Genomic DNA, 23880 nt, shown 5'->3' with positions numbered 1-23880 from the left:
CTCTTTAAAGATTTTGGTTTGGGTTTGTGTTGTTTTAAATGGTCAGTCTCGTAATGCGCTCATTTACAGTTTTCTGTGTTTGTGGGAAAAAAGCAAGCGAGTCAGCCGACCGGGACAGAGCAGGATTCTCGCGATGACCACCAGTGCAATACCGCTTTTTTTATGATTCAGTTTAAACTTCATAAAGGGGAGCTTGTTTGGCGATGATGCAGACATCCCAAGTCTCCCAGAAGTTGCAGGAGTATCCCGCAAATGCATAGAGATTCCCGGATGCCCGCAAATGAATGTAAATCCACTGGAAATCGCGCGTCTCCTGCCCAGTCCTTAAAAATGTCACACACACCGCTCTCCACCGCATCCCTCCCATCTCTTCAGGTATGTCACGTGCAACTCACCCCCACCTCTCTTCAGATATGTTGTGCGCAACTCACCCCACCTCTCTTCAGATACGTCACGCGCAACTCACCCCTACCGCTCTTCAGATATGTCGCGTGCAACTCAACCCCATCGCTCTTGAGATACGTTGCTCGCATATAGCGGCAATATAATCGTCTTCTTGCAGACGTGACTATAAGCCTCGCGGTTATTTCCAAATACAGGCCAAGGCCAGTCTTTAAATCTTGCGTCCTCCAGCCTTTTGATTTAATTAATTAATCAAAGGCGAGCTCGCCTATATGGTTGGCAGCAAGCCAGCCGGGTACCCGCTGGTTTGTTTCAGCGCGCACGCGAACTCCACCTCACATGACAGTGCTCAGGTCTTAATCTCAACATATAAATAAATCCGCGCAAAATTTAGAATAAAGGCCTGCACTTGACACAAATTGTAAATCTATCTAAAAATCTGGGCTCGAAAATTTAATACCTCATCAGATGACATTTATTACTTTTTAAAACTTTTTAATGGCCTTAATTTTAACTAATTTCATTTACTACCTTTTACAACCCCGCGGAGACCCTGTCATTATTCTGTCTATCTCATTTCATTTTCTTGTCAGCTTAGTCCCTTTATTAATCCGGGGTCGCCACAGCGGAATGAACCGCCAACTTATCCAGCAAGTTTTTTACGCAGCGGATGCTTATCCCCAAAGGAACCCATCTCTGGGAAACATCCACACACACACTACGGACAATTTAGCCTACCCAATTCACCTGTACCGCATGTCTTTGGACCAGGGGGAAACCGGAGCACCCAGAGGAAACCCACGCGAAGGCAGGAAGAACATGCAAACTCCACACAGAAACACCAACTGAGCCGAGGTTCAAACCAGCGACCTTCTTGCTGTGAGGCGACAGCACTACCTACTGCGCCACTGCCTCGCCAATTTTATCTATCAATCTGTTTGTCTTTCCATCCATCCATTAATAGTTTGTTTTATTTCTCCTTTATTCCTTTGTTCATTGGTCTGTCTGTCTGTTTGTCTATCTATCAATTTTGTGTCTATCCATTCATCCCTAGTTTGTTCATTGGTTGGTCTATCTGTCTGTCTGTCCATCTATCTGTTTGTCTATTCATCTGTCCATTCATCCACGGTTTGTTTTATCCATCCTTTATTTCTTTGTCCATTAGTCTGTCTGTCTGTCCGTCTGTCTGTCCATCTATCTGTCTTTCTGTGTCCATTCATCCATCCATTTGTCTATTCATGGTTTGTTTTATCCATCCTTCATTCCTTTGTTCATTGATCTGTCTGTCTGTTTGTCCATCTATCAATCTGTTTGTTTGTCCACCTGTCTATTTATCCATCTATCTGTTCATCCAACCAACCATAGTTTGTTTTATCTAATTGTCATTCCTTTGATCATTGGTATGTCTGTCTGTTTGTCTGTCTGTCTGTGTCCATTCATCCATCAATCTGTTCATCCATGGTTTGTGTTATCCATCCTTCATTCCTTTGTTTATTGATCTGTCTATCTGTGTGTCCATCCATCCATCCATCCGATCTATCCTTCATTCCTTTGTTTATTATTTTGTCTGTCAATCTATCAATTTGTTTGTCTGTCCACCTGTCTGTCTGTCTGTCCGTCGATCCATCCATCGGTCCATCGATCCATCCATCTGTCCATCCATCCATGGTTTGTTTTATCCATTATCAATTTCTTTGTCCATTGGTCTGTCTGTCTGTCTGTCTATTAATTTGTTTGTCCATCTATCCATCTGTCTGTGTCCATCCATCCATGGTTTGTTTTTTACATCCATACCTTTGTTCATTGATGTTCATGATCTATCTATCTATCTATCTATCTATCTATCTATCTATCTATCTATCTATCTATCTATCTATCTATCTATCTATCTATCTATCTATCACTTTACCCATCCATATGTTCATCTTTCAATTTAAAATCTATGCACTGACCCACTCCCTTCATCAAATACAATGCGACTCAGAAGGGAAAGAGTAAAAAAAAAAAAAATTAATCTCATCCAAAAGTACGATCATTAGAGTTGCTTGATTAAGACTTGATTCTGTGGGAGCGTTCAATTTTACAGTCAATGCACATGCAAATTTCCCCATGGCAAAGCAGTGAGAAACAGGTCTGCCCTGTTGGTACGGTACAACACGCTCATCATAAGAGGGTGACACAAGAAGATAGAAGAAGAGTAAGTGAGAGAGAGGGGGGCAGAGAGAGAGAGAGAGAGAGAGAGAGAGAAAGAAAGAAAGAGAAAATGGGATTCTAATGAGTCAGTCATCCAGAACCACAACCGGTGCCCTGGGGATGATCCGGGGCATACACTCTACCAACACTGTTTATTCTTTCATTTCCACAGGTTAATGGCTGTTTCCTTTATAAAATCTTCATTTCAATCTCATGAGGTGATTTAATGGGGCATTCCTGGATCGGACTGATACGGGTAAAAGCATTCTAAAAGTAAATGTCATTTCTGCATACCTAAACAGCTGCAGATGGATGTGAAAAAAACCATGTGACCTGCTGCTATTGAGTTAATTCCACTTGAGCGTCTGAAGATTTTACCTTCCTATGATTACATGATATTTGCATCTTCAGTATAGAAAAGGTTTCATCATTGTTCTATTATTATTATGGTGCATTCCCTTTTTAAAAGTTAAACAATGAGAGTAGACGATAGAATTAACCATAGTAGCTGCATTACATGAGGATGAAAATTTTAGTAAAGAAATTCCAATTTTTGGTTATGCACGATGCATGATGAAGAAGAGGAATAGTAGGAAAAAGATTAATAGTGTTTGCAGTCACTCTGTGGTGCACAAACACAAAGCACTTCATCACCTTGTGTTAGTGCATATATGCTGGTCAGGGTCATTGTGCAAATGTCCCCAGAAAAATAGCCGAATGTGAAATCACAAAACAGTGTTGTATGCTGGAAATGGATAAAGAATATATTTTAATTCTGAATTTTAATTGATTGTGAAAAAGTTGACCATAAAAATGTTTACCATATACTGTAGTTCTATTATTTTTAATAGTTCCATGTTCTGATTCTCATGCTTTTCAGATTTATTATTTACACAGTTAATGATTTTTTGTAAATTACACTATTTTACTGTAATATGAGCTGTCATTTACTGTAGGACAGTTATGCAGTAAGTTTTTGTATTTTAAAGTTACGTCGTGAAAATGACTATGTTACAGTAAAGATACTGTAAATACATAAATACAGCAAGATAATGCAAATACAGTATTTTTGCCGTAATTGATTTATAGTAATTTGCTGTAGATTATAGTTATGTCTTTTTCTATATTTATATAGTTTAACTTTTTTATAAAGCCCTGTCATAGCCTTTGTATTTTACTATTGTTAACCAGGTCCTGTAAATGTTTAGAAACGAATATAGAGGTACAGTAAGAAAACAAATAGATAATATAGATAGAAATATAGAACGGAAGAAAAAGGAAAAAAATAAAAATATAGAATGATTAATAGAACTAAAACTTGAAATATTATACATTTTAGAAACTAGAAAGTTTGAACTACGGACATGGCAAACAATTCAAATAATTATTGTACATAATGTAACATTGTGGAAAAAATACATTCATATCTTTAAAGGGGTGGTCCAGAATGTAATTTTAAGGCTTGGTTGTGTTAATAAAATGCAAAGCAATGTGTGCTCATGTTTCACTTGAAGGAAATCATGTTATTTTTTCATAAATCTCACTTTGATTATACACAGCTACTCAGCTAACATAAAAACTACTTGCATATTTCCTAGTTCCTCTGAAAGGCCCGCCCTCAAGTGACTGGTCTTGTGTCATAATGTGCTGCGATTCGCGGATCGGCTCCACGTCATGCCCATACAAGCACGCGTGTTTTGTGTAAACAGTCAGTCAACTTCATGCTCGCTCTCTAAAATAACATCTGACAAGTGTCTGTAACGAGTGAAAATGGGGTGCGGCTCCTTTAAGAGAGTGTGTGCCATTGTGTGTGTGTGTGTGTGTGTGTTTATGTGTGTGCGCGTGTATACTATGAACTATCTGTAACACGAGAAGCGCATGTGCGCGGGAGCGATGTTTCTTTTTCTTTTTCTCTGATGTTCGGATTAAGTTATTTTCTGTAGTGACGCTGCTGACAGAAGAATAAAGCACAAGATATGGGATGCAACCTGTGTAAGCAGATTGTTTTGCTGCTTCACACGAGTTAGGTGAGCTCTACAGTATTTTTTTTTTAACTCAACACATTACATGACGTCTTTCACACATATCCGGAATATGCCTGTGTAAGTAACATGAATCATTCACATATCTTTTGTAAGTTCCCTATCTGAGATGTAAAACGCATGGAAAAGCTGCTATAGAGAAACAATGCAAAGTCGCGCACACACATAGAGAGAGGCTGAACGCGCCAGTGAAGTGTGTGAGTTTATAGCAGTTTGACTGATAAATATGAATTTGTAGCTAAATCGTTGGCGGCGGTGAGCATCATTTGGGGGGGGGGGGGGGGGTGGATTTGTCGTGCCAAAACTGAAGAGCGGGTTGGTGGGCCTGCACAGGTTGAGCCCTATGTGTGCACGTGCCTGTTGAGGAGATTATAACTGAATCCAGCACTGAACTGAGAGACATTCTGGAAGCTGTGTTTTGTCAAATGATGCTTGATATGAATTTTATAATTCTCTGAAACATAAATAATTTTGAACTGTAAGCACCTCTGTCTTTGTGTTGTGTCTTTTGGAAGCCCAAATACAAAAACAGAAAAAGCTCTGTGGAAATAGCAGGGTTAATAATAATAATGTCTTCTGCGCAAGTTCAAAATGTTCAACTTGAAGAGAAAAAAATTTGCTCAAGTTATTTAGACAACAAGTTCATTATAAAAATGTAGCCCTATATACAATTCTGGAGATCACAAATTATTTAGCCAGAAGTACACATGGCTGCATTTTGTCTTTAAAATGAATAATACGAGGTGGTTTGACGCCGTTCTTTTTTGCGCTTACCAGCTTACCGCTTACCTCTGTATGGACGTCACCATGTACGTTGGCGGACTTGAGACGCAGAGAGGAGTAGACTGCAACAACGGCGTTCAAGTCCAGTGAAGAACAGTTCCAGAAAGTGGATATGACAATAACAAAAGCCAAAAAAATAAATAAATAAGTAATGTAAATGACAGGGTGAGAATGTGGTAAAATCTGAATACGTGTAATAAATTAGAGAATGGCTTTTCTTTTTCTGGATTGCTTTTTAAAACTGTTAGTTGGGTTAAGGGAAGTGGGTGGGCGAGTCAATCTGTGCTTTTAAAAACACTATTGGTTGGATTTAGAAAAGGAAGAGCGTGGGTCAGTTGATCAGTCAGTCATTCAGTCAGCCAGTCGACATCGGTCTCTGGTGGATTTACACAAGAACAGAAGACACGATTGGCACTTGCAAGAGAAATTTAAGATCTCAAAAAGCATACACAGCGGCCTCTAGTTGAATTTGTGACAACAAAAACTGCAAAAAATATATTGTGTTTTGGTTATTATAATGTGTATAGGAATTAGTCCCACCTTTTACGCAAGTTCAAAAAGGTCATCTCAAGGGGAAAACTTAGTATAAATAATCTAGTGTGCAGCACATGGTTAAACAATAGAAAGATAGAAAGAACAAGAGAGGAACACTGGAAACAGTAGAACTATGGAAAAATAGGGCATGGGAAACAAAACACAGAACCAAAGATTGATAGACATAGAACTATAAAACTACAGAACACAGGAAACAACAGAACTATAGAAAGCACAGACAAAACTAAAGGAAAAATGACAGACCAAAGAGGTACAGGACATGGAATAAAAATATAAAAAGAACAAAACAACAACAGGATATTGGAAACAGTAGAGCTATAGACAACTATAGATAATCAATAAATAAATAAATAAATAAATAAATAAATAAATAAATAAATAAATAAAATCAACAATATAAAAATAATAGAACTACAGGACATGGTGAATTATAGTAATTTAGACAAAAAATACAGAACTAGAACATTGGAAACAGCAGAACTATAGAAAGTATGATAGATCCAGTACGGAAACTACAGGGAATAATATAGGAATATGGACAAAAAATATATACAACAGCAACAGAAATAGAACTTTAGTACATAGGAAACAGTACAGAAAGTTATTTATACATTATAAATATCAAAGATGCAAATTGAAAATTTCTATCTACTGTAGGTTTAAAGTATGTCCAAAAAATCCAGGATTCTTTATATCTTGATTATAAAAGCTCTATTTATTAGTTCTGGCCTAAGCAGGCGGGAACTGTTAATATTATCCTAAAATTCTCAGAACTGCTTGCCATATTTCAGAGAAAACAACAGTCACTAATCTGTATGAGTGATTGCCAATCATTAGTGTGCTAACTTTCTGTGGACTGCAGCTCCTGGCTTGCCGTGCTGTACTGTATCACCGCGCACTAAGCATCTACACGTGTCACACAATACCAGTAACCCATTTGTCTTTATAACAAAAAATGTGTGTTGTGCTTGCGTTCTGGAAGCAGCCTGTCCCATCTTTTCGTGTGGCGACAAGCGGCACCTGTTCTAAGAAGACACATGGCATGAGAGTCGCTGAGTCAGCAAACAGACCTGACAGAAACATGGTGCTCCGTCTCGTCCAAAAAGATGTCCCTCGAGACCACAGCGGCTAGACTACGACAACAACAACAACAACAGCATCCCGAAGTGGGACACTCATCTCTCACAGGCTGTGGCAGAGTCACGAGATAATGAAGCTGTTGAGAGATAAAGAGTGTGAAGAGGAGGGAGGGCGAATGAGTGTGCGACTGCGAATGCGCCAGAAAGTAATCACTCTGGAAAAAAGAGTGACAGTGTGGAAACAACAAGAGACGGGAAGGCGGGACAGAGATGCCCCCTTCAAGGTCAACTTCCCAGGTACGTTACATGAGAAAAATGAGCTAGCGAAACGACCATCAGCTCCACTCTTAGCATATTACGACTTGACGAGTTTCATTTATTAAATGGAGGGCTTACGTATGCACAGCGCTTGCCGGCAGTCACCTTTCGAGCATCCCAATTAACTCCTCTCTAATTGATGTTGGACGTATTAAAGTTAATGAGGCAGCGGTCCATCTGTTGCGTGAAGAAGCAGAGAGAGGGTATTGTCATTGATAGGGCGAGCGGCAGCATAATGCAGCAAGGACTGTGCTTTTTGATGGTGGCGTGCAACAAGACAAAGAGCTGTTTGGCGAGCGGGATCCATAACGGAGCTCTGTGATGATCCTTCAATTCGTCTCTCATGCATTTTTACGAGTTTCATATATCAGCTATATGAGTCTATATAAGGGATGTATGACACAATGAATGATTCACGGGGGCCTGAACAGCTCAGTATGTCTAATAAATAATAAATCTAATTTTTACTGATGCACACACACTGTGTTTTGCTCTCGATTAAATTTTAATCGAGGTGACGGTGGCCACAGTAGTTGGAATGCTATTGTGAACCGTGCGAATCCATATCATTCTTCTCTTCCGTTGCTTTGTTGTGGATTCATCCTCCATGTGGTTTATCAAAGAGAACCGTTTCAGATCAGTTCAAGTCTCACGGTTTACGTTTCACATGTGCAGCATATGGAAGTGTATATGCTAATGGAAGGGAGGAAATGGGGAAATGAGAAACGCAAGGCGTGGGGTAAAGGTAATATGAAAGATGGAAATGTATTCATTGGATATATGCACTGTATGACTAGAAAGAACTGTTTGCAGATTGGTGGCAGTGCCTTGAGACAACAAGAGCAAGAGCAGTTTGCACGCAAGGAATACTGTAAAAACAAAACAAAACAATCAAATAAAAAAAGAATGAGTTCATATATGTGTCAGTGTGCATTTGTGTGTACACTACCTGACAAAAGTCCTGCCGCTTATCCAAGTTTTAGAAACAACAGATAATAACTTGACTTCTGGTGGATCATTTGGTATCAGAAGTGATATAAAAAAAGGCTAAGGCCTCTAGATTACGCTTATTTTACCAAAATAAAATATGATCATGATTGATTTTTAACTATTTAATTAGGACATTAAGGTCTGACTTTGTTTAGACAAATGTCTTGTCACTTAACAGAAATAATGTACGGTAAAGAATATAAAGTCATGCTTCAGTGGTGAAAAAAAAAAAAGTTAATATTGTGTATGACTCCCGTGAGCTTGAACGACTGTATCCATCTCTGCAATGACTCAAACAACTTATTAATAAAGTCATTTGGAATGGCAAAGAAAGTGTTCTTGCAGAACTCCCAGAGTTCATTAAGATTCTTTGGATTCATCTTTAATGCCTACTCCATCTTAACCCAGACATGCTCAACACTGTTCATTCTGGTAAATTGGCTGGCCAATCCTGGAGCACCTTGACCATCTTTGCTTTCAGAAACTTTGATGTGGAGGCTGAAGTATGAGAAGGAGCGCTATCCTGCTGAAGAGTTTGCCCTCTCCTGTGGTTTGTAATGTAATTAAACACAAAAGTCTTGATACCTCAGGCTGATGGTGTTGCCATCCACACTTCAAATCTCTCGCATGATCACATACTGAAAGTAACTCCAAACCATGAATTTTCCTTTACCTTCTTTCTTCCTTGACAAGAGGCCAGTTTTTGTTTTTAATGGATGTCAATGGAAGAGGCTTTACCAAGCTTAAATAAGTTTTTTTTTGAGGAAACAGCTAATCATGTAATTTACAGCCTAACTAATCTTCAACATGTTTTAATTCATTTACAATAGCACTGTATATATTGTAGATTTGTATCTTGTCTAAAACATATTATTCTATTTTTGGTTTCACCTGGAAATATACTTTAATAATAATGAACAGTATGTGTGGCATTAGTCTGATCCTTATATAATGCATTTTAATTAATATTATGAATGTTTTAGTGTTTAATGAAAATTGAATTATATTATTTTTATTTAAATGAATATATTATTTACAGTATGGCTATCATGTCTAGTAGGTCATTAAACTTCAAATCTATTTTGTATGATGATGTTAATGATGATAATTTTAATAAAAAGCTTAATGTGGCTTATTTATATTTTATTATATGCTTCTAAAAACAGACAAGAGAACAACATATTGTTGTAAAACTGCTATGGACATTAACATCATTACTTGACTGGTACCTGTGTAATCCAAGTTAGCCATTACCATTTCTCCAATAGAAGGTAATAATGTCTACTGTCAATGCATACTGTTTGGCTAGTTACTCATCTTGTGTACATATGCCCTCATTTGTCATTTTCCAGTGTTTTACTTTGCATCACTTTTACTTTGATTTTCAAGTTTTTTATTTATTTATTTTTTTGACCTGGTAACTCAGCACATATTGAACAACCCAAACATCAGCAAGATCATTTGACATCACTTCACAAATGACAGCTAGAGGTAGCACAGAGCTGTAACACAATAAACTTTCAAGTATTTTTACAGCACAAAATAAGTGGAAACCCTACCAATAAAGAGTTTTTCTTTTCTGCTATATTAGCTTTTTGGTGCGATACAAAGTTTCCTTATTTTTTGTTTTTCATCAGCTGTTTTGGACAGTCAGCATTCTGATTTTTTTCCAACAAGAATTGGCACAATAACTTAAAATGTTATGAAATATTCAAACCTCACATGGGGAATATGCACATTGAGGTCAGAGGTGGGACATTTAACGGCTGAGTTCTCAGTTCTGATGAAGCATATTTTTATGGGGTAAGTGTTATTTTAATAACTATTCAAATTGTAGAATTTGGGAAATGACCATTTAGGGTTTTTATAAATTAAACTAATGTAGATGTTGTTTTATTTTGATGGTCCCTATCACACAATTTGATGACTGCAAGTAACAGGAGGAAATGTGAGGAAATCTGGGGAAAAATTAAGGTCACACTTTATTTTGATGGCTTGTTTGTTGAATTTAAGTTACATTGCATCTACATGCCAACTAATTCTCATTAGATTATAAGTAGGGTTGAGGTTAGCGTTGAGGTTAGGGTTAGTGTAAGTTGATATGTACTTGAAAGTTTCTTATGGTCGGTTACAAGTCTGTTTAAGGAGCAGTATCAACAGATATTAAGCAGACAGTCTACGAATACTCAAGTGGACCATCAAAATAAAGTATTACCAAAAGTAAAAATGACTTCAGACACCTGCAATTATAAAAAAATAAAAAATAAATAAAAATCAACCTTATATACAGAGACTCAAAAATAGAAACAAATGTAAATAAAACAAAAAAAATGGATTTAACTAATTTAAGTTATAATTAACTAAATAAAAAAAAGAAAACAAACAAACATATAGTAATTTCTTTTAAGTAATAACATCAAACAATGATTTCTGCTGTTGGTTCAAACATATTTTGAATTTTTAAATGTGCTAAATAAACAATTCTGAAGTTTTTTTTGGGAGGACAACTTAATTGACCTAGATTTAATCTGCTTAATTTTGTAAAAACAATTAGGATAACTTCATTTTTGAGGACAATATGAAGGAGTTGTGTGTAACCCAGCATTTTTTTTTACAATTAATGTTGCACTAAACTATTCTGTGCCAATTTTATAGGCTTTAATTTTCTTTTTACATTGGTATCATGTAGATGTAGGTTCCTCACACTGGGGTTCATCAAATGCAACCTTATGAAAATTGAATTTTTCTATTTATTTGTAGTTTTTTGAAGGTGATATTTTTATGCCTTTGCGATTATATTCAAAGCTGCGCATCTAACATCCAAACCAAAGTGAAGCTGTCACACCCCATTCCTTTCTTTGTATTGTGTAACTGCTTTCAGATGAATTGAATGTCTGAATTGCTGAATTATGTAACCACTACTCTGGCTCTGTTGAACAAATCCTTGAATATTAGAACAAGATGCTATTCTCTAAAAAAAGTTGTTATGAAAAAAAAAAAAAACACAAAAAGCCAGAACTCCTCGTATTCAGTGCCTCATCTAATTTCAAGATTGAGTACTTCCTTTCTTTTTCCTTTCAAACCAGCCAAACAATTTACAATCATCCAACGCATTAACCTTTAGCAGGCAACAGTGAGCCATCATTCTTAATGCTTTAAGAAGACACTTAAAATGCACGCCTGATAAAGAAAGAAGAACATTCGTTGAAAGGGGTGACAAAAAGAGAGAGAGAAAAAAGAAAGGGTCTGAAAAGCACGACATTAAAGTAGGAAAAGAGAAAAGATGGTTCAACATCGGATGCGTGGCTGGCATATTTAACCTGCCCATCTGCATGAAATACGGCCGGGCGGACGCAGCTCTGCTTCAGTGCTCCCGAGCCCGTACTTAACATTTCCGTAGGTGAAAGGGGAGGCGTTGTTAAGGGGAGCCGCGCTCCGGGATGCTCATCTCCAGCTCTCCCTGAAACCATTTATTGCATGAGAGCCTCCATATCATGATCAATCCCCTGGAAAGAGTCCATACCACCACACAGGCTTTACAGTTAGACCTCTTCTGTCCCTCAAATGCATCTCTGTTCTCTTTGAAAACAATTTACAGAAGCTTATGTAGCGCCATTTGAGACTTTGCTATTTTCTATTTACTTGATTACTTGGGAAAGACATCTTATAGCTGGATCCCAATAGAGTTGAAGTCTTTTTATGACTTCAACAAAGCCCTTACGGCCTAAAATAGTCATTAGTGGCCATAGTTGGAAAGATGTAAGTGACATCACGAATCTTTAAAAACACCATAAAAGCAGTACACTCATGGTATTTAGAAAAATCTTTAAATTGTATGTGTATAGCTATGTTTCCATTCAAAAATGCGAACTAACTTTATGCGAAAAAATCATCATTATCTGATTATCTGGTGCCAAATATCAACAGTAAAAATGAAATTTGCTGTGATAAGAAAAGTTGTGTGAATCTTTTCTTTATTTAATAATGGACTTGCACCTCAGAAGACAATGCTGACATGAAGTGAACATGCGGTGGCATTTGAAGTCATGAGACACGGAACACAGATGCTCATGATTCTAGAGGCCATTAATAGTATTTAACACTAATACTGAAATGGTTAAAGCCTTTTATAATGACCAAAACAACATTTCAGATGTTTTGCAATGTGCTCAGCCTGCTGGTTTGTCCATCCGCAAACATTTTTATCATCACATGATCTCTTATAATAAAATCACATGACCTTTTTATTGCATATACTGGAATTTGTTTGGGAAAAGTGTTTCCATTTTATTTTATGTGCATCTTTTCTTATTCAATAAAAAGTTTATCCTACTTAGTTACTTCACAGCAGCAGGCGAGACATGTGCCAGTCGGTTCTCAGTCCTCCGCCACATTTTGCCTTTATTTTCTGCACTGTGTTTGTCATAAAGTCATCTGTGCTTAAAGCAGCACCTACATGTGTTCTAAAGACTCTAAAACGGCTAACGGGATGAATTTATTCTACAGTTTTGTTCTAAAGCATTTTCTAAAGTAAATCATACAATTTTATTTAGTTTTTTGTTTATGTGGTGTCTCTAAACTGTCATAGCAGTGGTTTTCAAACTTTTTTCATCAAGTACCACCTTAGAAAAAAATCGTCTCTCCAAGTACCACCATAATGACTAAGTGCCTACAGCTCTGCACATTTCACCAACGTGGCAGATTAATTCTTATTATTATGAATGTTTATTATTGTCACTCACTTTAAACATAATAAATAGTTTGAACAAAAACACAAAGGTAAAAAAAGATAAATAAAACGTCAATGTTTAAATTAAAATGTGATTTTAAAAGTTAATTAAAAATGGCACTGTTCTTAAAAAGTTAAAAGAAAAATGCTGTATGTTAAGTACTATAATAAAGTAGCCTATTCATCAAAACCTGCAAATGTTTATGGAATTCATAAATATAGGTTATACCGTATGTCATATTATTCATAAATAACTCTGTTTAATAAATGTTGAAACATATGTTGCATGTATATATGACTTTTTGTATATCTTTGAAATCTCAACGTAAACTTGTATTTTAAATATATGAATTGGATTTACATATTTAAATTAGAAATTAGATCTGCTTACTGCTCGTTAACGTAGGCTATGTGTGTCAGAGAAGCAAGTGATTAAATAATACCTGTCAACATTGAGATATAAAAATACGAGATACGCCCCTACAACCGTTACAAGTATGGGGAAGAAAATAACCTCAAATGATAGAATACATAAAAAAACATTAGAAAAAAATAAATAAATGTTTAGCCTATTAAAATCAATTTCCTGAACACATGGTTGTTATCGTACACATTAAAGTGTTAAAAGTGTATTCATTTTTTTACTTAAATTATTTAGCGATTCCTCTGCGTACTACTAGAAGGAAGCTTGTGTACCACAGTTTGAGAACCACTGGGCTATAGTGTATCGTTATCAGCCTTAAGAGTTAAAATCTTAAGAGTTATCTGTTATCGATATCGGCCAAAAAAATCCATATCGGTGCAACCCTAACTATATCTAAAACTAAATTTGACATAATAACATTTCACATTTAAATACATGGATGATGATGATGATAATAATAATAATAATAATAATAATAATAATAATAATAATAATAATAATAAAACCATTATTATTATTTCTTTTTATTATTACCACTACTATTTTATCATCATCATCATTATTATTGTTAGATTGTTATGCTGTTTTTCACCGACAATCCTTAACTCTTTTCTTATTTAAATAATTTGTTAAATTATCACATATTCCACACAAAAAAATTTTACACACCGTTCACCATGTTTTGATGAACAATGTATGGAACAAAGGACTAAGGCTATGATGCAGAGTAATGTCTCTCTCTCTCCTTCTCCATAAACTGCACCAGGCATTCCTCCTTGATCTGATTTATAGGCCCAGCCGCCTATGGCATGATGGACCAGCTTGAATTAATATGCATTTGCTTATGGCTTCCTGTGATAAATTAATACTAGGGGAGACAATAGAGGTCACAGGGGAGTCTCTGTGTTTAGGCACAGTCACTACCGCCTCTGTTTGCTGCTCTGCACATTTCCTAATCCCTCACCATGATGAAACGGAAAGTCTCACACAGGGATTTACAGGCTGTGTTTACAATGTGATTATACTGACTGCTGTCAGGGTGGGTTCTCTTGTGGTCTTAATAAAGTATTGGGAATGCCTGATGTGTTTTTTTTTTCTCCCCCATGACTATTCGCATACGGTTTTAAGGGTATTTGTTTTCTCCAGATGGCGAACTTGACAAAAGATTTGTTTCGGAACACTGGAACCGCAGTGTTTTCGTTGTTAATGATATAATAAATCAGAGTTTTCACTTGCCTGATCTTAGCTTCATCTAATCAAACAAAATGGGTCTTCAGATTCTTATACTGAGCCATTATGCTGTTTTGTTGAGGTCGCTTACATCCTCATTAGAGCAGAGCTGCTTGTTTTGCAGGTTTGTAGGTCGTATCATTGGCCAGCCATATATGACACGGGTTCCTTCCTAACAGGAGATTCTTAATGAGGAAATACCCTTCTGGATGAAGAAAAAACAACTATGTATCACCTGAGTTTCTGCTATGGAGTGAACAGATTATACGTAAAGGGGGACAGAAAATGAAATCTGACCTTTCCATGTTAAACTCCTATAATTATATAATATAATATCATTTGTCAGGGTCCGTTTTTATAGCAAAAGATATGCAGTCTTATGTTAAAACTTTTATATTTGACAATAAGTGTTTTGTTCTACAATTTATTTAAGGCTAACAGTTGTGAACTTTTTACAAAAAGAAAAGGAAATATGAGAACATTGTAACAATTATGTTTATTGTGTTGTTTATTTGAATAGGACAGCATGTCTGAACAGATCATGATTTACCATGCTAGATGAGTTGATTCAAAGACCCTGCTAAGGCAAGTCATTTCACTTTGTGACCATCTCTTAGAATGAGCAAACAATAAACTCAAGCATAAAACAGAACAACTCTCTCGTAAATTCTGTTGCCCAAACTAAAACCATAGGGAATACATTCACAACACCAACCTCCTTTACGGCTGTTTCTGGAGGATGCAATCAGACATCATCCTTCCAAGCTGTTGTGGTCATTAGCTGGAGTACCCATCAGACTCACTCCAGCTATATAACCTCTCAACCAGCTATTCACCTGGACTACATCTCCCATTGTGCTTTGCATCTCACAGCTGAAACAGTTTACTAATATGTACACTGACACACACAGCTGCTGATCGAGGATTTCGCCTGAGTTTTCTTCTTTTTTCTTGGACTTTTTCTTGTTTGCTAGATACCCTGACCTCTGTCTGCCTGTTGAATAGTTGGATTACCCTTTATATTGTCGTTTGCACTTGTCTAAACCTCTTTCTTCCAGACCATTCTTTTTAATAAAGCTGCAAGTGGAACTTTACCTCTATTGCAACTATGCAACTATGTTGGGTTTGAATGCCAGGCATTTAAAAAATGTTGTGAAGATTAAATTAAATGGACCAAGTCCCTGTCCCAGAGAATCGACAGTTTATAGTGATTAATGATGGGCTCCTTTGGACTGCTCTATTTGTCCCCATTCAAAACTATTCAAGTGAATATCTTATGCATTCTGTAGTTCATGTTTACTCAACTTTACTCAACAACAAATGCATAAATACTATAGATCTACCAACCATTGGTTCAGTCTAAAAGTTGTACTGTAACTTCTTCCTCTCTCTCACTGTTATTTTAGCTGCCTGACTTGAACAAGGGTTGGAGAATGAAAACTTAAACACTAATCAATTTAGTGCTGGAGGTTTTCTTAGCTAGATTTAACCAGCCTGGTGGCCAATCTTCATTGAATGCACATTCCACCAAGAAGAGCAGTACACAGCAAATTCATCTGAGTTAAATTCTCGGTGTTGAAGCATTTCAGAGTAAAGTGTTGACGTTAAAGAGTTAGATTTTGATAAATGAATATAATAAGAGTTAAAATTGATTTTGTTCAGTGCGAAATCAATGAGTTATCTTTTCAACACTTGGTGGTGTTATTTCCAACATCCGGGAATTCATGCAGCCCCAGTCACTGAAGAATTTTCCAGACGCCATTTTCCATCTGAGGTTTAGAACAGCAACTGGTGAGTCAAACTACCTAAATGTTGGTATTTTACTGACTTTCTTTAAAGAAATACAGTTGTAAACATATTGTTAAGTTAATAACTTTAGAATGGAGTGACAATTTTAAACTTCTGCGGTTCATTCATGGTCGTTTGTGTATCTAGCTTAACTTACTATATTGACTTCTTTTCAAGAATGTTTTTATATATGCTCACGCATACATAGTGCATAAAAACATCAAATGTACATGTTCAACACATTTCTGTCACGCTTAATGCCATTTTGTGCATTGTTACCCATCTGTAAAATAAAATCGACACTTCTCCTTTAATTCGAAGCAACGAGGGAATCCCCGGAGCAGCCTAAGGTTACTCTGCCCGGATGCTAACGGCAACACAGGACGGTTTCCATGAGCTCTGGAGAGTTTCTAAAACATATCTGGTGAGTAAATGAACATGCTTACTTGTAAAAGGCTTCCTGACTGAAACATATGATTGTTTGTTATTCGTGTACGTTAATTTGGTTATTTTAAACACCGCGGCCCTTTTAAACTGGTTCATTCGTGGCCGTCCGTATACCGTTAGTCCATAGACTCGCGTGATAACGTAACAGTTACGCTTGAATTATATTAAGTGTTGACAACCATTAAATTCGGAATGTTAACATTAATGTCTTTAAATGACCGCGTTTGCACTTTATCAGACATTTGACGTTACAGAAGTCTCCCGGAAGTTGCGGGACTAACGTTAACGTTATCCTGCAAATGCACAGAGACTCTCAGATGCCTAAGTAGATGCCCGCAAATGAATGATAATCTCCTGGAAATCGCGCGTCTCCCGCCCGGTCATTAAACACTTTGCACACCCCTCTCCACCGCATCCCTCCCAGCTCTTCAGGTACGTCGCGCTCAAGTCACCCCCACCGCTCTTTAGGTACGTCGCGCGCAACTCATCTCTCCCGCTACCTCCCGCAAATCAACTCTGTATCCCCCGAAAATGACTTTTCCCAACTCGGGATGTCTGACGTTAGTAAGTTAGGCTATCTCTGTAGTCAGGAACATCTTAGTCAAGCTTTTTCTCCCACATGATATTGTGCTTAAAACTATAGGCTAAACTTAGCATGCACTGTACACAACATTTCCGTTTTATTAAAGACAATTTGTGCGTTGTAAACAGCCACCTGTCTGTAAAATTAATCAACTGATTCATATTTGAGCAGCCTAATGATGATACAGGTTTCATTTGTAGATTTATTATCAATAATCAACATCTGAATCAAAAGATATCTGAAAAAGTGTGAAGCATACTTTGTGATGTTTATCTCTCTTTTTTTATCTGAAGGTTATGCATATGTCTTTGATACTAATGTGTTGTTGTTTTTTAACAGCCACAGTTCTCTGTACAATAACACAAGACCCTGTGACGGTGGCTGATTAGAGACGGATGGTGTATTTCCAGAGTTGGTGAAATGACCAAGCACACCTTCTTGGTCATATGTGGTGATAATAATGAAGGTATGTTTGATAAAGTTCTGTATTTGTTTCACAATAAGCTGAGAGGGTATTAGAGCATTAGAGAATAACAAATGACATGAAGGTGATAAGTTTTGTATTGTGGGTGAACTGTTACTTAAATAATGTTTTGCTCTTTGCTTTGCACTTTTCCTCTTCTGCTTATCCTAATATTTTAGATTATATTTGGACCTGAAACATCTGCTAGACTCCAGTAAAGGTGGCGTCAATACTAGACCTGAAAGGGCCTAACAAGTTGAATCTGGTAATGAAACACGCACGCACACACACCAATGACTGTAAAAAATATGGACGACGCGACAGCCCCTTTTCCCATTGAACGCCTTGAGGGCAAAACGCCTGCTTGACGGGCACAAACTGTCGCAAAAGACTGCTGAAATTGGAGCCAGACATGCGCAGAAGGACTGTCTGATGGAGCCAGAGGAGGAGCCGCGATAATGAGCGGAGTCGAGCTTCCAACCAAACGCTTTATGTAAAATAAACCACGCCCCCCGAACTTCTCACTCGACTGCCGGTGTCTGCACTATAACAAACGCTCACTGATGTAAATAGAAGCACTTACATTAAAAAAACACAATAATATACGGTTTAAAAACGGTGTGATGTAAGCTGTTAAACTTTAATAAAAGCAATACATGCTGGACTGCAGAAATAAACGATCTTTTATACACTCTAGCTTGAATATGAGCACAAATAATATATTCTCTTATTGTTATATTTGTTGTTGGTATTTGTTATCTTCATAGGGGTAGAAATAACACTTGTAAAATATGAACAATAACATATAAACAACACATACATTTTTAGAAAGGTTTTTATTTTTAATTAGCCATTCACAGAACCCAAAATATAGCCTACACACCATAACGATTTACCATGCGGGAACAATCGTGCGTTTAGAAGATAAATACAGCAAGATTACTAAATATCAACAGGATATTTACACATCCCAACCCTGCAATTTGTCAATTTGTGCAAAAAAACTTTGCACTATTAATACAACGTCTATCTGCTGTAACATCACTAGTATATTGTTTATTCATTTTCGCTTGAATTGTTTATTTATTTAATTTTTTTGCCTCCGTTTTCATTTGGTTTATTCGATGCCTTCATTATATCTGGCAACGAGGAATTTACATTCTTTTTAATGTTAGCTGGAGTGTTCAAATAAAACGCCAACAGTAAATGATGTAAATAAATAATATCTAACATTTACAGCTCTATTAGGTTATATAAGATTCGATTTCAAGAACCTTATAATGATTTATAACAGCAAATTCAGTAGATTACTTAATAACATGCCAAAACTTAAAATGCAGAGACGTCCTATAAAGCAAGTTCAAATAACCTTACAGGAGATCAAGGTGGAGATTATTATTTAAACACAAAGAGAATTACTGCTAACGATCTCCTGTATACCCCGTACTTAAATGGGTTTATTTTATTGTGCAGTTTTATTGTCATTTTCATATTTATTATTATTATTATTTAATACTTGTGCAATCGATACAGGTTTATAGTTATTTATTTTGTCCTTTATTTAAATAATTGCTATGCTGTTTGCATCTTTATTCAAAGGTTAAACTCAGTGATACACTTTGCGTTCACATAGTAGCATGCGTTTGTTGTTATATCAACAAAAATGGGTGTAATAACGTTAACAAATGTGAGGGTTTTATATAATGAAGATTCAATCGCGCCAGCTCCGGGCATCAGCGCATAACCTAGTCGCGGCGTCGCGGGCTGATTTCGGCTCGCATGCGGCAGCGCCTGCTCGCTCGGCCGCCGCATCTGGCTCAATTGACTCAGGCTGGAATCGGGCAGTGAGTCCAGGCATCCGGAGTAGGTCCAGCAGAGGTAGTCAGTCTGAGGGGTAAGTCTCCGGCAGGCAAGAACTGGCCCTAGTGTATTTTGCTATCTGGGTGGCTAGGCGTGTATTAGCAAACTAATAAAGCCCGAAAAAAGCCCTGACCTTAGCGAATAAACAGTGTTCCACCAGATCATGTATGTCAGAAACTGTAGTTTACTGCTGAACTCTTTTTGTCATAGTAAAATATCACAGAAATCGAGTAATAACACTTCAGTCTTCTGCCGAAGCTCAGACGCCGCGCTTTGAGAAACTGTCAATCACAGCTGTCAATCACGATGACACGCCCAGCATTAAATTACTGCTAAAAACAAACTGTTTACAAAAATGAGGATCTGCACCTATTTCAGCACAATAATCAGTGCCTTAATCGACCAGAACCATCTTTCGGGACATTTTATTGCAAGTGTAATTAATTTTTTTATTTGGGCTCAAGTCTCCTTCATTAACACGGAGGAGGCGGGCTTTATGACTTGTACTGCAGCCAGCCCCCAGGGGGCGATCTAACGGCCGAGACCTTCACTCAAACGCAGGCTTGCTGCACACTTGACACACACACACACACACACACACACACACACACACACACACACACGCACGCACACGCTTACAGAAAACTGTAAGTTTATGAATATTTTTTACACTGTGGTCAATATTTTGGGGAAGTCAGCATCACTAAATGATATAAAAGATTTTAAGCTCCTCTAAATTTTGCTCCAAGTGTTGTGTTAAATTGAGGAATCTGGACAGACAGCTGCCTGTTTTTCCAGTTCTAGTCATAGTGGTTAACCTAATTGTTTTTGGAAATCCAACAGTTATGTATGTGTTTTTTCTACTTTTCCATATCCTGTCACCTCAAACAGCTGGGAGAGTCAAGTTGTGGATCATCATGAAGATTTTCAAAAGGTGAGTTTAGATTTCTTGAATGTTTTATTTACTTTAAATGTTCTTTTAAATATATCATAGAATTTGATTGCAATTTGTTTTCAAACATTTTTCTTAGTCATGCTGGAGTCTTGAAGAGTTCTTAGAAGAGCATCACCCTATATCCGTGCATCAGGAACCACCAGACGAGCGATCAGCAGCTGCTACATCGTCATGGATAAAAAGGTCATCCTATGGCTGGGAAGCACTTCATTCACAGGACATGCTTTATGAGATTTCCTAGCTCCAGTTTGTTTTCACACAAGTTAACAGCATTTATACCTTCATTTAAACTGCTGTGTTTGATATGGAGGACCAAGGAAACACCAGAAGTGAAAGATTTGCACGCCAAGTTGTTTAAAATGTAATTTCAGAAGAAAACTATGAGTTCAGAAGAAAACTATGAGTGACGCTATATTGAACTTTCAAATGGCTCTGATGAAACATCAAGTTTGGACCAAAGGACTGAAACAGCCTTTTTGAGCACTGGTCATACATATTTTGTTGATACTGTCTGTACTAATAAAACACTTAAAGCATATTTGACATTGTTGCATTTTAAAAACTGAATGAATTGTTGAAGTGGTGAATGTTTTCAAATAAAATGTTTTTTATTTTGTAATTTACAGTCTATTTGACCTTTTTACCATATTTACACTCAAGAGAGTTGAATAAAATAACAATATATTACACCAGGGGGTGTTAAATAAAGTTACATATTTTAACTCTGCCCAGAGTTAAAATTAACCCTTACTTCGGTGTCAATGTGCCAACCCTTTTGAAAGTGTTGATTTAACTCTGTTTTGAGTGGACCCCATGAGACACTTTCAAAGGGTTGAAATTAACACCCATAGAGTTGTTTTGGGTCCCCATATTTTGCTGTGTATATGATAGTTTAACTAGCAGAGTAAAATCACAGTTTTACTTAAAATACTGCAATACACATCTCACTGGCTCATCTGTAACCAACACAGCAAGTCTTTGTGATGTATCAAGAGCCATGGTACACAGGGTAATGTCAGCATACCACCAAGAAGGACAAACCACATCCAACAGGAGTAACTGTGGATGCAAGAGAAAGCTGTATGAACAAGATGTCTGGGTGCTTTCCTGGCGTATATATCCAAAAAATAAAATAAAACTAAAGCTGTCCAACTCGCAGTAGAATTTAATGTGCACCTCATCTCTCTTGTTTTGGAAGCTCCTCAGGTTCAATATACAGTACATGGCTGGGCTGCTATAGCTAAACCTTTGGTTACTCGTGTAATGCTAAATGTCGGTTTAAATGATGTCTGCAGTGAACATTTTGATCTGTGAACAATGTAAAACATGTATTATTCTCTGATGAGTCCGCCTTTACTGTCTTTGCACCATTTGTGAGGTTTACGGTGTGGAGAAGCCCGAAAAAATCATCCCTTGGCCCAATACTTGAACTAGATGGATTAAACAATTCCGGAGGATTATGTGGACTGAATGGTTCAAACATTGTATTATGAAGGCAGTGTCGTGTATTAGGATGATAATGCACCAATACACACAGCAAGTTTAACATGTCTCATGGTCAGCACAATCACCAGATCTAAATATTATTGAGCCACTTTGGGGTGCTTTGCAGGAGTGAGTCAGGAAACCAGGTGCAAGTTTCATTAACCATTATCACTTAGTTACCTGGTTACTATTCTGCAAGAACAATGGCTCAAAATCCCTCTAGCCACTGTGCAGGATTTGTATCTGTCATTCCGAAGGCAGACTGATGCCACCCCTTTACTTTGTTGTTTCTGGAATATCAGAATAATATAAAAAGGCTCTGCCCTCTTTTAGAAAGCAGCTGCTCATTTGCATTTAAAGGTACACACTACATACACAAAAAAATGTGTTTTTGCTCAAACCCAAATAGACAAAAAAAAAATACTTGAGTGTTTTAGTAGAACTCTCCAGAAAAATTTTGGGGACATAAGATATTTATTTTATAAAAAAAAAATTCTTATAAAAAGGTGTATAACATGTCCCATTTATGTGTATGCAATTTCTCCAGATTTTATCTTGAGAAAGCATTTGCTTTGTAAGATTTAAGTGTTTTCATTGTTAATAATATAAAAAATCAGTTTTTACTAACCTGATCTTAGCTTTGTTTAATCAAACGAATTTGCTCTTTAGATTATTCTATTGAGCTATTGTCCTCTTTACCGAGGATGAATTTGTCCTCATTAGAGCTTGTTTTGCAGGTTCACAAGTCATATCATTGGCCAGCCTATATGACAAGGGTCCCGTCCTGAGAGGAGATCCTTAATGACGAAATGGCCCTCTGGACGAACAAAAACCAACCATGCATCACCTGAGTTTCTGCCCTGGAGAGAACAGATAATACTTAATCTGGCCAACCTCATTATGGCTTTCCATGTTTTACTGGCTCCAGCGATAGTGCAGAATTTTCTATCGCTTGCCTTAGTTATGATGAAAAAGTGTCCACCTAATATTTTTTTTCTCTACAGGAGTATGTGTGGAGGTTATTAACTGCTTTAATTCCTAATGATGGCTGACAGGTGCTCTTCTTGGTGAGATTAAGGACTGGGTGGGTTAATGATGGGATTGGCGAGATTGTCATAACTCACAATAGGACCATTAAAGTGATATTACGAAGAGGGCTGCTGCTGATATGTGTTTAACTCTAGCAAGGTGGCACCAGGCAATCTGTCAATTTTTTTTCCTCTTTATGTGATTTTCTCGCCTGCAGGGCCCAGTCTTAGATGTGCAGAGAATGTCAAATAATACTGGACAGGAAGATCGGAAGGGGGAATTTAAGTGGAAATGAGACTGAGAGAAGGTACATGAAAGAACTATAGACATAAATAGAGTTATGGAAGATGCAACAACATGCAGAGCCTAAATATGCATTTTTAATGCTAATAATACTATTAAAGGGCCATTTTAAAGAATGTATCATTAAATAATTCTAAAATAAGGATATCGTCAACATTAGGTTCTATTTGCATTCTGAATGATTTTGAGATATTGAGCTTCATAGTTTTTGCATTCCATACA

At 37.0% G+C, this 23880-nt stretch overlaps 1 protein-coding gene and 1 long non-coding RNA gene across 3 annotated transcripts in view; one reads left to right on the top strand and one right to left on the bottom strand.

Moving 5' to 3' along the window:
• The window catches only part of pik3r3b (phosphoinositide-3-kinase, regulatory subunit 3b (gamma)), a 481128-nt gene that overhangs the window by 430198 nt on the left and 27050 nt on the right, over positions 1 to 23880 (bottom strand).
• LOC147843554 (uncharacterized) lies at positions 16887 to 21460 on the top strand. The gene is made up of 5 exons (XR_015493843.1): positions 16887 to 16957; positions 17903 to 18029; positions 18206 to 18291; positions 20778 to 20820; positions 20918 to 21460. It is a non-coding gene; the product is annotated as an uncharacterized LOC147843554 (long non-coding RNA).

Source organism: Danio rerio, chromosome 6 (assembly GCF_052040795.2).
Source record: "Danio rerio strain M-AB ecotype USA chromosome 6, GRCz13ab, whole genome shotgun sequence".
NCBI lineage: Eukaryota > Metazoa > Chordata > Actinopteri > Cypriniformes > Danionidae > Danio > Danio rerio.
The sequence above is the reverse complement of the archived record's forward strand: the minus strand, read 5'-3'. Positions and strand labels throughout refer to the sequence as shown.